The sequence below is a fragment of the Bufo bufo genome, chromosome 3 (assembly GCF_905171765.1).
Source record: "Bufo bufo chromosome 3, aBufBuf1.1, whole genome shotgun sequence".
In the NCBI taxonomy this organism is placed as follows: domain Eukaryota; kingdom Metazoa; phylum Chordata; class Amphibia; order Anura; family Bufonidae; genus Bufo; species Bufo bufo.
In genome coordinates this window covers 239474912-239489283 of record NC_053391.1, presented here as the reverse complement: position 1 = coordinate 239489283, position 14372 = coordinate 239474912, and positions in this window count along the sequence as shown.

Here is a 14372-nt window from a genome sequence, read left to right as displayed (position 1 = left end):
CCAGCAAACATGGAATGTACCACCAACACCACCACCTGCGTCACCAAGCATCTCAACCATGTCACACGGCAGCGTTCAGCTCTCCATCTCACAAACATTTTAGAGAAAGCGTAAATTCCCACCTAGCCACCCTCGATCCCTGGCCCTCAATGCCAGCATTTCTAAACTACTGGCCTATAAAATGCTGTCATTTAGGCTGGTGGACACACACAGCTTCAAACAGCTCATGTCACTTGCTGTCCCACAGTATGTTGTTCCCAGCCGCCACTACTTCTCCAAGAGAGCCGTGCCTTCCCTGCACAAACAAGTGTCCGATAAAATCAAGTGTGTACTGCGCAACGCCATCTGTGGCAAGGTCCACCTAACCACAGATATGTGGACCAGTAAGCACGGCCAGGGACGCTATATCTCCCTAACTGCACACTGGGTAAATGTAGTGGCGGCTGGGCCCCAGGCGGAGAGCTGTTTGGCGCACGTCCTTCCGCCACCAAGGATCGCAGGGCAACATTCTTTGCCTCCTGTCTCCTCCTACTCAGCTTCCTCCTCATCTTCTTCCACCTGCTCATCCAGTCAGCCACACACCTTCACCACCAACTTCAGCACAGCACGGGGTAAACGTCAGCAGGCCATTCTGAAACTCATATGTTTGGGGGACAGGCCCCACACCGCACAGGAGTTGTGGCGGGGTATAGAACAACAGACCGACGAGTGGTTGCTGCCGGTGAGCCTCAAGCCCGGCCTGGTGGTGTGCGATAATGGGCAAAATCTCGTTGCAGCTCTGGGACTAGCCGGTTTGACGCACATCCCTTGCCTGGCGCATGTGCTGAATTTGGTGGTGCAGAAGTTCATTCGCAACTACCCCGACATGTCAGAGTTGCTGCATAAAGTGCGGGCCGTCTGTTCGCGCTTCCGGCGTTCACACCCTGCCGCTGCTCGCCTGTCTGCGCTACAGCATAACTTCCGCCTTCCCGCTCACCGCCTCATATGCGACGTACCCACCAGGTGGAACTCCACCTTGCATATGCTGGACAGACTGTGCGAGCAGCAGCAGGCCATAGTGGAGTTTCAGCTGCAGCACGCACGGGTCAGTCGCACTGTGGATCAGACACACTTCACCACCAATGACTGGGCCTCCATGCGAGACCTGTGTGCCCTGTTGCGCTGTTTCGAGTACTCCACCAACATGGCCAGTGGCGATGACGCCGTTATCAGCGTTACAATACCACTTCTATGTCTCCTTGAGAAAACACTTAGGGCGATGATGGAAGAGGAGGTGGCCCAGGAGGAAGAGGAGGAAGAGGGGTCATTTTTAGTACTTTCAGGCCAGTCTCTTCGCAGTGACTCAGAGGGAGGTTTTTTGCAACACCAGAGGCCAGATACAAATGCGGCCAGACAGGGCCCACTACTGGAGGACGAGGAGGACGAGGATGAGGAGGAGGTGGAGGAGGATGAGGATGAAGCATGTTCACAGCGGGGTGGCACCCAAAGCAGCTCAGGCCCATCACTGGTGCGTGGCTGGGGGGAAACACAGGACGATGACGATACGCCTCCCACAGAGGACAGCTTGTCCTTACCTCTGGGCAGCCTGGCACACATGAGCGACTACATGCTGCAGTGCCTGCGCAACGACAGCAGAGTTGCCCACATTTTAACGTGTGCGGACTACTGGGTTGCCACCCTGCTGGATCCCCGGTACAAAGACAATGTGCCCACCTTACTTCCTACACTGGAGCGTGATAGGAAGATGCGCGAGTACAAGCGCACGTTGGTAGACGCGCTACTGAGAGCATTCCCAAATGTCACAGGGGAACCAGTGGAAGCCCAAGGCGAAGGCAGAGGAGGAGCAAGAGGTCGCCAACGCAGCTGTTTCACGCCCAGCTCCTCTGAGGGCAGGGTTAGCATGGCAGAGATGTGGAAAAGTTTTGTCAACACGCCACAGCTAAGTGCACCACCACATGATACGGAACGTGTTAGCAGGAGGCAACATTTCACTAACATGGTGGAACAGTACCTGTGCACACCCCTCCACGTACTGACTGATGGTTCGGCCCCATTCAACTTCTGGGTCTCCAAATTGTCCACGTGGCCAGAGCTAGCCTTTTATGCCTTGGAGGTGCTGGCCTGCCCGGCGGCCAGCGTTTTGTCTGAACGTGTATTCAGCACGGCAGGGGGTGTCATTACAGACAAACGCAGCCGCCTGTCTACAGCCAATGTGGACAAGCTGACGTTCATAAAAATGAACCAGGCATGGATACCACAGGACCTGTCTATCCCTTGTGCAGATTAGATATTAACTACCTCCCCTTAACAATATATTATTCTACTCCAGGGCACTTCCTCATTCAATACTATTTTTAATTTCATTTTACCATTATATTGCGGGGCAACCCAAAGTTTAATGAACCTCTCCTCTGTCTGGGTGCCGGGGCCTAAATGTGTGACAGTGGCCTGTTCCAGTGGTGGGTGACGTGAAACCTGATTCTCTGCTATGACATGAAGACTGATTCTGCGCTGACATAAGGCCAGATTCTCTGTTACAGGACCTCTCTCCTCTGCCTGGGTGCCTGGGCCTAAATGTGTGACAGTGGCCTGTTCCAGTGGTGGGTGACGTGATGCCTGATTCTCTGCTATGACATGAAGACAGATTCTGTACTGACATAAGGCCAGATTCTCTATTACGGGACCTCTCTCGTCTGCCTGGGTGCCTGGGCCTAAATGTGTGACAGTGGCCTGTTCCAGTGGTGGGTGACGTGAAGCCTGATTCTCTGCTATGACATGAAGACTGATTCTGCACTGACATAAGGCCAGATTCTCTGTTACGGGACCTCTCTCCTCTGCCTGGGTGCCTGGGCCTAAATGTGTGACAGTGGCCTGTTCCAGTGGTGGGTGACGTGATGCCTGATTCTCTGCTATGACATGAAGACTTATTCTGTGCTGACATGAAGCCAGATTCTCTGTTACGCGACCTCTCTCCTCTGCCTGGGTGCCTGGGCCTAAATATGTGACAGTGGCCTGTTCCAGTGGTGGGTGACGTGAAGCCTGATTCTCTGCTATGACATGAAGACAGATTCTGTGCTGACATAAGGCCAGATTCTCTGTTACAAGACCTCTCTCCTCTGTCTGGGTGCCTGGGCCTAAATGTGTGACAGTGGCCTGTTCCAGTGGTGGGTGACGTGAAGCCTGATTCTCTGCTATGATATGAAGACAGATTCTGTGCTGACATAAGGCCAGATTCTCTGTTACGGGACCTCTCTCCTCTGCCTGGGTGCCTGGGCCTAAATGTGTGACAGTGGCCTGTTCCAGTGGTGGGTGACATGATGCCTGATTCTCTGCTATGACATGAAGACAGATTCTGTGCTGACATAAGGCCAGATTCTCTGTTACGGGACCTCTCTCCTCTGCCTGGGTGCCTGGGCCTAAATGTGTGACAGTGGCCTTTTCCAGTGGTGGGTGATGTGAAGCCTGATTCTCTGCTATGACATGAAGACTGATTCTGCGCTGACATAAGGCCAGATTCTCTGTTACGGGACCTCTCTCCTCTGTCTGGGTGCCGGGGCCTAAATGTGTGACAGTGGCCTGTTACAGTGGTGGGTGACGTGAAGCCTGATTCTCTGCTATGACATGAAGACTTATTCTGTGCTGACATAAGGCCAGATTCTCTGTTACGGGACCTCTCTCCTCTGCCTGGGTGCCTGGGCCTAAATGTGTGACAGTGGCCTGTTCCAGTGGTGGGTGACGTGAAGCCTGATTCTCTGCTATGACATGAAGACTGATTCTGCGCTGACATAAGGCCAGATTCTCTGTTACGGGACCTCTCTCCTCTGCCTGGGTGCCTGGGCCTAAATGTGTGACAGTGGCCTGTTCCAGTGGTGGGTGACGTGATGCCTGATTCTCTGCTATGACATGAAGACTTATTCTGTGCTGACATGAAGCCAGATTCTCTGTTACGCGACCTCTCTCCTCTGCCTGGGTGCCTGGGCCTAAATATGTGACAGTGGCCTGTTCCAGTGGTGGGTGACGTGAAGCCTGATTCTCTGCTATGACATGAAGACAGATTCTGTGCTGACATAAGGCCAGATTCTCTGCTACGGGACCTCTCTCCTCTGCCTGGGTGCCTGGGCCTAAATGTGTGACAGTGGCCTGTTCCAGTGGTGGGTGACGTGAAGCCTGATTCTCTGCTATGACAGGAAGACTGATTCTGTGCTGACATGAAGCCAGATTCTCTGCTATGGCATGAAGAGACTGATTCTCTGCTGACGTGAAGCCAGATTCTCTGCTATGGGACTTCTGTCCAATTGATATTGGGTCATTTTTATTTTTTTTATTTTTATTTTTATTTTATTTCATTTCCCTATCCACATTTGTTTGCAGGGGATTTACCTACATATTGCTGCCTTTTGCAGCCCTCTAGCTCTTTCCTGGGCTGTTTTACAGCCTTTTTAGTGCCCAAAAGTTCGGGTCCCGATTGACTTCAATGGGGTTCGGGTTCTGGACGAAGTTCGGGTCGGGTTCGGATCCCGAACCCGAACATTTCCGGGAAGTTCGGCCGAACTTCTCGAACCCGAACATCCAGGTGTTCGCTCAACTCTATTCCTGAGGACTATGTATTTGCTCCAATATCTCAGAGTGAAAATGCTTCTTAAATTGTCTTAAATTTTCCCCAGCTTTCCTCCTCCATGCATCTGATACTGTTCCCCACTTTCTAACACTGTGGCCCAATTATGGCCTCTTCTCATATCCCCCTTATAGAGCTATTTTTTGTCTTCCTCCTTTTATTTCTTTTTACACTTGCCTATTCCCACCTCAATGCAGGTTACTAGTGAATCGAAATTCACTTTTCCCCTACCCGTTACAGGTTGTTAACCGTACAACCATATTTTATGTTATTTTTCCACTTAAAGTGGACTCAAGTTTTAGTTTTTTCTCTAACATGTTATAATGTTGGGCTTTTTGAACTTGTCATGCTATCTGCTCATGGTTACACTCAATGTCTTATTATACCAGAAACATGTCAGACTTAAACATAGTTTCATACAATGTAAAGGGTTTGAGATCTCCCTCTAAGCGCAGCCAAATCTTTTCTCTTCTATGGAAGGAAAGAGGTTCTGTGATTTTCTTACAGGAGACCCACTTCAAGCATAACAAATATCCTGATCTCTCCTTCTCTAGATTCCCCACTTGGTATCATTGTGGCGCCAATGGGGCAGCCTCTAGGGGGGTCAGCATTGGTTTCCGCAGAGGCATCCCTTTCTCTTACATTAGTCATATCCAAGACCCAGAGGGTCGCTTCATGATTTTAAAAGGTAAAATTGGCCAAACGCTCTACACGTTTGTAAACGCCTATGCCCCCAATGCTGACCAACCTAGATGGCTTGCTGAACTTCTTTCCTTAGTGGAGTCACACAGAGAGGGAATTCTTATTCTTGCAGGTGATCTGAATATGGATAGATACCTCCTCGAAAAAATCAGCTTTATCTGCAAGGGCAATCCGCGCTACTCTGGCTAGACTGTTTAACCTAGGGCTTACTGATGTTTGGAGGTTTCTTAATCCTAATACTATTGACTATTCCTTTTTCTCCTCAGCAAATAATTCCTATAGCAGAATCGACTACATACTGATCTCAAAGGAATACTTACAACTCTGCTCCTCTGCAAGAATTGGGTCCATGACGCTTTCAGATCACTCACCAATCTTCCGCTCGCTCCGCCCTCCTCAGGGACTGGGTAAGAAAACTGGTTGGAGGTTCAATGAGTCTATTCTGAATAATGCAACACACAAGAATCATATACTATCCCTTTTAAGAGAATACTTTCTCATAAATCAAACTCCTGACACCTCTCCTAGCACCTTGTGGGATGCTCACAAAGCATATATCAGAGGACAATTAATAAGTCTTGGCTCATATTTTTAAAAAGAATCAGAAAAGAAGTTAAACTCCCTCCTCTCCAAGATTAATACATTAGAAAAGACCCATAAAATATCCCTTCTCCACTCACACTTATCAGAACTATTACTTCTTAAAACTGAGCTAAAAAATATACTTAACGAATGCTCTGCTAAATTTTTCTTGAACTCCCAAGAAAAAATCTTTGCTCATGGGGACAAAGCTACTAAATACCAAATCCAGAGGATTAAACATAGAAAAATAGCAAGCTACGTGCAAAGTATAACCTCTCCTCACGGTTCCACATATTTGAGATCTGAAGATATTGCAGAGCAATTTAGACTCTATTATGAGTCCCTCTATAACCTTCCTTACCCAACACTCCCAAACCCTAAACTAGACAAAATCCAAAATATAACCTCTTTTCTCAGTTCTTTAAAGCTCCCAGCTCTTTCAGAAGAACAATGTGACCACCTCGCTACGCCCTTCACCTTATCAGACATTCAAATAGCACTAAACTCCTCCCCTACGGGGAAATGCCCAGGCCCTGATGGCCTTTCTTTGTCCTACTATAGAGCGTTCTCAGATATACTACTCGCTCAACTTCTCCCAATTTGTAATAATCCCCTTCTGAACACTCCGGTATCTCCTGACATGTCCAGAGCCACAATTACGATTATCCCCAAAACAGGTAAAGATCCCTCACTATGTTCAAATTACCGTCCCATATCGCTGCTCAATGCAGACTTAAAACTATTGGCTAAAATGTTAGCAAATAGACTACAAACTTTTCTTCCCTCTTTAATTCACCCAGACCAGGTAGGATTTATAAAAGGGAGAGAGGGGAAGGATAATGTTATGAAAGTATTAAACGCTTTGTTTTTCTCCTCCCTAAAAAAGATCCCTATAGTCCTTCTAGGTACTGATGCTGAGAAAGCATTTGATAGAATAGATTGGGTTTTTATTAACCTCACACTTTCTAAATTCAACATCCCGGAACAATTTTCCAACGCGATTGCAGCTATGTATCACTCTTCCTCAGTATCAGTATCAGTTAATGGTACCTTATCCCCTAGCTTTCGTATACAAAATGGTACTAGGCAAGGTTGCCCCCTCTCCCCCCTTATATTTGTACTAGTAATGGAAACACTTCTACAAGCTTTAAGACAACAGAAAGACATCTTGGGACTTAGAGTTGGGGAACAAGAAATCAAATTGGCTGCCTTTGCAGACGATCTCTTGATCCTCACAACTAATCCGAAAAAATCCCTCCCATCCATCATATCCCTGCTAGAACTATTTGGCTCTTTATCAAACTTCAAGGTTAACCCCGCCAAATCCCAACTCATCCATAAGGGTTTCCCTCCTTCTGAAATCAAATCTCTCAAACTTCAATCACCATTTAATTGGTCCACACAACTACTTACCTATCTAGGGATAAAAATTTCTCCTAATACGGCGGATCTATATAAACCTAATTTTGTCCCACTACTGCATTCTATTATTGCTCAGATAAACTCATTGGACCTCCCTTACCTCTCATGGTTTGGCAGAAAAAACCTGGTATCTGCTCTGATCTTACCCAGATTAACATATGTCATGCAGACCCTCCCTATCAAGCTTCCGAAATCTTTTTTCAATAAGTTTAATAGGGCGGTTTGTAAGTTTATCTGGAAAAGTCGTAGACCCAGAATCTCCTTTGACACTCTCGCTAAGCCCAAACATCTAGGTGGCATCAATCTTCTTGATCCTGAAAAGTATTTGAAAGCTATACATCTAGCCAGAGTAGTGGACTGGATTAGAGCTCCTTCCCATAAGTCTTGGGTTTCCATGGAAAAATATTTCCTCCTCTCCTCTCCTCGAGCTTTACTTCTAGCTGGAAGACCCTTTCCCCTACCCCACCATATTCAAAACCCATTGATAAGGTGTACGTTAGCAGTATGGGATTGGTTTTTATCACATAATAAGGTATTAACCATCCCTTCACCGCTTCTCACCCTTAAAGATATTATAGACCTGGCTCCTCCAGATTTGAAAGAGACATGTCACCCCCAGATTAGACGCTCAGATTTACTTATCTCTGAGATTCTAAACACAGATGGTAAAGTCCTTCCCCTATCATCTCTCTTTGCAAATCTGAGGGACTCCTTGTCTCTCTCCTTCGCACAAAATTTCCTCACGGCTGAAACTTCATCTATACTCAACTCTTCCCCTCTGCAACAGCTGTCTTCCTGGTTTGACACTACAATTGGGTCAAAACTACCACCCCAAAGAATCATTTCATCCCTATATAAACGGTTGAAAACTCCCAATTCTCTTGTCAAACCAGCTATAGTTAGTTCATGGGAAAAAGATCTAGATCGCTCCTTAACACCTTCAGAAATCAAGCTGATGTTTTCTATACCTCACTAAATTTCTAGATGTGTCCGAATACAAGAAAATGGCTACAAAGTTATGATGAGATGGTATAAAACCCCAGAAAATATTGCTTTATATTTCCCTAACATTCCTAATGTTTGTTGGAGATGTAAAGCCTCTAAGGGCACCTTTTATCATATATGGTGGAGCTGTCAAATCATCAAAGATTGGTGGATTAATATAATCAAAAAATGCAATAGCATATGTAACACAGCCCTCTTATGTTCCCCTGACCTGGCCCTACTTAGTTTAGGGTTAAGTAAGGTTAACAAAAAAGTTAGATCTCTGTTTCTTATACTATTAGCTGCTGCCAGAATCCTAGTTGCGGCTGCCTGGCTCTCCAATGAAGCCCCGGTAGAAGCTAAATGGGTTCTAAAAGTTGACCAGATTTATAGACTGGAGGAACTCTGCCACTGGGAAGCACATACACACTCAGTCTTCTTAGATGTATGGTCCCCATGGAAGAGTTTCAGGGGTTTCGCTTATTCCCCTTATTCTCCTTTACCCCCCCCCCCCCTCAGCACTTCCTCCCTCCCTCTGCTTACCCTTTACAACTAGAGGCATTCATTGGTTATCTGAACAATGTTGCTCTATATTGATAGCTAGATACTTTATTTATGAGCAATTAAGCCCACACCTATGGTTTATTTTGTTGTTAACTGTAAACTGTATACCAGAAATATGCCTTTGAATACGAGGTAATAACAGTTGCTTTCAATTGTCTGCTCTAAGAGTGTATTCATTCTATGCCGTTATTTGTATACCATACCTGTATACCATTTGATTGTATTATCCTATTATTTAAAACAATAAAAAATTGTTAATAATAATAAAAAAATTAAAAAACATCTACATATCTCTATATAATGTGTTTTTTTCATTTTGTTAACCATTGACCAGACTTCAAGGAGGGATTCATCGGGTGTAGGCACAGCAACAACACATCCCTGCAAATGCTGAGCCTCCTATACCATGTTGAAGCAATAAATAGTCAATAGTTGCCCTATTCTGCAAGATAGCCTTTTTATATGATTGTATATCCAGCAGTATATCTCTCAGAATTGCACTAGTGACATTTATCTGTTTTACCATAAAACAGGCAAATTTTTTGATATTGTCCTGTGGTTATATATGGCCAACCCTGGTACCCCTATCAAAGATATCCCTAAACTCATGTATTCTGATCTAGAGAGTAGAGTTGAGCGAACACCTGGATGTTCGGGTTCGAGAAGTTCGGCCGAACTTCCCGGAAATGTTCGGGTTCGGGATCCGAACCCGAACCGAACTTCGTCCCGAACCCGAACCCCATTGAAGTCAATGGGGACCCGAACTTTTGGGCACTAAAAAGGCTGTAAAACAGCCCAGGAAAGAGCTAGAGTGCTGCAAAAGGCAGCAACATGTAGGTAAATCCCCTGCAAACAAAAGTGGATAGGGAAATGAATTAAAATAAAAATAAAAAAAATAAAAATGACCCAATATCAATTGGACAGAGGTCCCATAGCAGAGAATCTGGCTTCACGTCAGCAGAGAATCAGTCTCTTTATGCCATAGCAAAGAATCTGGCTTCATGTCAGCAGAGAATCAGACTCTTCATGCCATAGCAGAGAATCTGGCTTCATGTCACCCACCACTGGAACAGGCCACTGTCACATATTTAGGCCCCGGCACCCAGACAGAGGAGAGAGGTCCCGTAACAGAGAATCTGGCCTTATGTCAGCACAGAATCTGTCTTCATGTCATAGCAGAGAATCAGGCTTCACGTCACCCACCACTGGAACAGGCCACTGTCACACATTTAGGCCCAGGCACCCAGGCAGAGGAGAGAGGTCCCGTAACAGAGAATCTGGCCTTATGTCAGCACAGAATCTGTCTTCATGTCATAGCAGAGAATCAGGCTTCACGTCACCCACCACTGGAACAGGCCACTGTCACACATTTAGGCCCAGGCACCCAGGCAGAGGAGAGAGGTCCCGTAACAGAGAATCTGGCCTTATGTCAGCACAGAATCTGTCTTCATGTCATAGCAGAGAATCAGGCTTCACGTCACCCACCACTGGAACAGGCCACTGTCACACATTTAGGCCCAGGCACCCAGGCAGAGGAGAGAGGTCCCGTAACAGAGAATCTGGCCTTATGTCAGCACAGAATCTGTCTTCATGTCATAGCAGAGAATCAGGCTTCACGTCACCAACCACTGGAACAGGCCACTGTCACACATTTAGGCCCCGGCAACCAGACAGAGGAGAGAGGTCCCGTAACAAAGAATCTGGCCTTATGTCAGCACAGAATCTGTCTTCATGTCATAGCAGAGAATCAGGCTTCACGTCACCCACCACTGGAACAGGCCACTGTCACACATTTAGGCCCAGGCACCCAGGCAGAGGAGAGAGGTCCCGTAACAGAGAATCTGGCCTTATGTCAGCACAGAATCTGTCTTCATGTCTTAGCAGAGAATCAGGCTTCACGTCACCCACCACTGGAACAGGCCACTGTCACACATTTAGGCCCAGGCACACAGGCAGAGGAGAGAGGTCCCGTAACAGAGAATCTGGCCTTATGTCAGCACAGAATCTGTCTTCATGTCATAGCAGAGAATCAGGCTTCACGTCACCCACCACTGGAACAGGCCACTGTCACACATTTAGGCCCAGGCACCCAGGCAGAGGAGAGAGGTCCCGTAACAGAGAATCTGGCCTTATGTCAGCGCAGAATCAGTCTTCATGTCATAGCAGAGAATCAGGCTTCACGTCACCCACCACTGGAACAGGCCACTGTCACACATTTAGGCCCAGGCACCCAGGCAGAGGAGAGAGGTCCCGTAACAGATAATCTGGCCTTATGTCAGCACAGAATCAGTCTTCATGTCATAGCAGAGAATCAGGCTTCACGTCACCCACCACTGGAACAGGCCACTGTCACACATTTAGGCCCCGGCACCTAGACAGAGGAGAGGTTCATTCAACTTTGGGTTGCCCCGCAAAATAATGGTAAAATGAAATTAAAAATAGTATGGAATGAGGAAGTGCCCTGGAGTAGAATAATATATTGTTAAGGGGAGGTAGTTAATATCTAATCTGCACAAGGGATAGACAGGTCCTGTGGGATCCATGCCTGGTTCATTTTTATGAACGTCAGCTTGTCCACATTGGCTGTAGACAGGCGGCTGCGTTTGTCTGTAATGACGTCCCCTGCCGTGCTGAATACACGTTCAGACAAAACGCTGGCCGCCGGGCAGGCCAGCACCTCCAAGGCATAAAAGGCTAGCTCTGGCCACGTGGACAATTTGGAGACCCAGAAGTTGAATGGGGCCGAACCATCAGTCAGTACGTGGAGGGGTGTGCACAGGTACTGTTCCACCATGTTAGTGAAATGTTGCCTCCTGCTAACACGTTCCGTATCAGGTGGTGGTGCAGTTAGCTGTGGTGTGGTGACAAAACATTTCCACATCTCTGCCATGCTAACCCTGCCCTCAGAGGAGCTGGCCGTGACACAGCTGCGTTGGCGACCTCTTGCTCCTCCTCTGCCTTCGCCTTGGGCTTCCACTGGTTCCCCTGTGACATTTAGGAATGCTCTCAGTAGCGCGTCTACCAACGTGCGCTTGTACTCGCGTATCTTCCTATCACGCTCCAGTGTAGGAAGTAAGGTGGGCACATTGTCTTTGTACCGGGGATCCAGCAGGGTGGCAACCCAGTAGTCCTCACACGTTAAAATGTGGGCAACTCTGCTGTCGTTGCGCAGGCACTGCAGCATGTAGTCGCTCATGTGTGCCAGGCTGACCAAAAGTAAGGACAAGCTGTCCTCTGTGGGAGGCGTATCGTCATCGTCCTGTGTTTCCCCCCAGCCACGCACCAGTGATGGGCCCGAGCTGCTTTGGGTGCCACCCCGCTGTGAACTTGCTTCATCCTCATCCTCCTCCACCTCCTCCTCATCCTCGTCCTCCTCGTCCTCCAGTAGTGGGCCCTGTCTGGCCACATTTTTACCTGGCCTCTGGTGTTGCAAAAAACCTCCCTCTGAGTCACTTCGAAGAGACTTGCCTGAAAGTGCTAAAAATGACACCTCTTCCTCCTCTTCCTCCTGGGCCACCTCCTCTTCCATAATCGCCCTAAGTGTTTTCTCAAGGAGACATAGAAGTGGTATTGTAACGCTGATAACGGCGTCATCGCCACTGGCCATGTTGGTGGAGTACTCGAAACCACGCAACAGGGCACACAGGTCTCGCATGGAGGCCCAGTTATTGGTGGTGAAGTGTGTCTGATCCGCAGTGCGACTGACCCGTGCGTGCTGCAGCTGAAACTCCACTATGGCCTGCTGCTGCTCGCACAGTCTGTCCAGCACATGCAAGGTGGAATTCCACCTGGTGGGTACGTCGCATATGAGGCGGTGAGCGGGAAGGCCGAAGTTACGCTGTAGCGCAGACAGGCGATCAGCGGCAGGGTGTGAACGCCGGAAGCGCGAACAGACGGCCCACACTTTATGCAGCAGCTCTGACATGTCGGGGTAGTTGCGAATGAACTTCTGCACCACCAAATTCAGCACATGCGCCAGGCAAGGGATGTGCGTCAAACCGGCTAGTCCCAGAGCTGCAACGAGATTTCGCCCATTATCGCACACCACCAGGCCGGGCTTGAGGCTCACCGGCAGCAATCACTCGTCGGTCTGTTGTTCTATACCCCGCCACAACTCCTGTGCGGTGTGGGGCCTGTCCCCCAAACATATGAGTTTCAGAATGGCCTGCTGACGTTTACCCCGGGCTGTGCTGAAGTTGGTGGTGAAGGTGTGTGGCTGACTGGATGAGCAGGTGGAAGAAGAGGAGGAGGAAGCTGAGTAGGAGGAGGAGGAGACAGGAGGCAAAGAATGTTTCCCTGCGATCCTTGGCGGCGGAAGGACGTGCGCCAAACAGCTCTCCGCCTGTGGCCCAGCCGCCACTACATTTACCCAGTGTGCAGTTAGGGAGATATAGCGTCCCTGGCCGTGCTTACTGGTCCACGTATCTGTGGTTAGGTGGACCTTGTCACAGATGGCGTTGCGCAGTGCACACTTGATTTTATCGGACACTTGTTTGTGCAGGGAAGGCACGGCTCTCTTGGAGAAGTAGTGGCGGCTGGGAACAACATACTGTGGGACAGCAAGTGACATGAGCTGTTTGAAGCTGTGTGTGTCCACCAGCCTAAATGACAGCATTTTATAGGCCAGTAGTTTAGAAATGCTGGCATTCAGGGCCAGGGATCGAGGGTGGCTAGGTGGGAATTTACGCTTTCTCTCAAATGTTTGTGAGATGGAGAGCTGAACGCTGCCGTGTGACATGGTTGAGATGCTTGGTGACGCAGGTGGTGGTGTTGATGGTACATATCCCATGTTTGCTGGGCGGCAGGTGCCAACGTTTCTCCAGAGGCAGAGGAAGAGGCCGAGGCGGCAGCAGCAGCAGAAGAGGCCGAGGCGGTGGCAGCAGCAGAAGAGGCCGAGGCGGCAGCAGCAGAAGAGGTAGCAGGGGGAGCCTGAGTGACTTCCTTGTTTTTAAGGTGTTTACTCCACTGCAGTTCATGCTTTGCATGCAGGTGCCTGGTCATGCAGGTTGTGCTAAGGTTCAGAACGTTAATGCCTCGCTTCAGGCTCTGATGGCACAGCGTGCAAACCACTCGGGTCTTGTCGTCAGCACATTGTTTGAAGAAGTGCCATGCCAGGGAACTCCTTGAAGCTGCCTTTGGTGTGCTCGGTCCCAGATGGCGGCGGTCAGTAGCAGGCGGAGTCTCTTGGCGGCGGGTGTTCTAATTTTGCCCACTGCTCCCTCTTTTGCTACGCTGTTGGCTCGGTCTCACCACTGCCTCTTCCTCCGAACTCTGAAAGTCAGTGGCACGACCTTCATTCTATGTGGGGTCTAGGACCTCATCTTCGTGGATGCCCTTGGGAAACCCTGGCAGCGGAGTCTTCAAACAGCATAAGAGACTGCTGCATAACTTGAGGCTCAGACAGTTTCCCTGATATGCATGGGGGTGATGTGACAGACTGATGGGCTTGGTTTTCATGCGCCATCTGTGCGCTTTCTGCAGAAGACTGGGTGGGAGATAATGT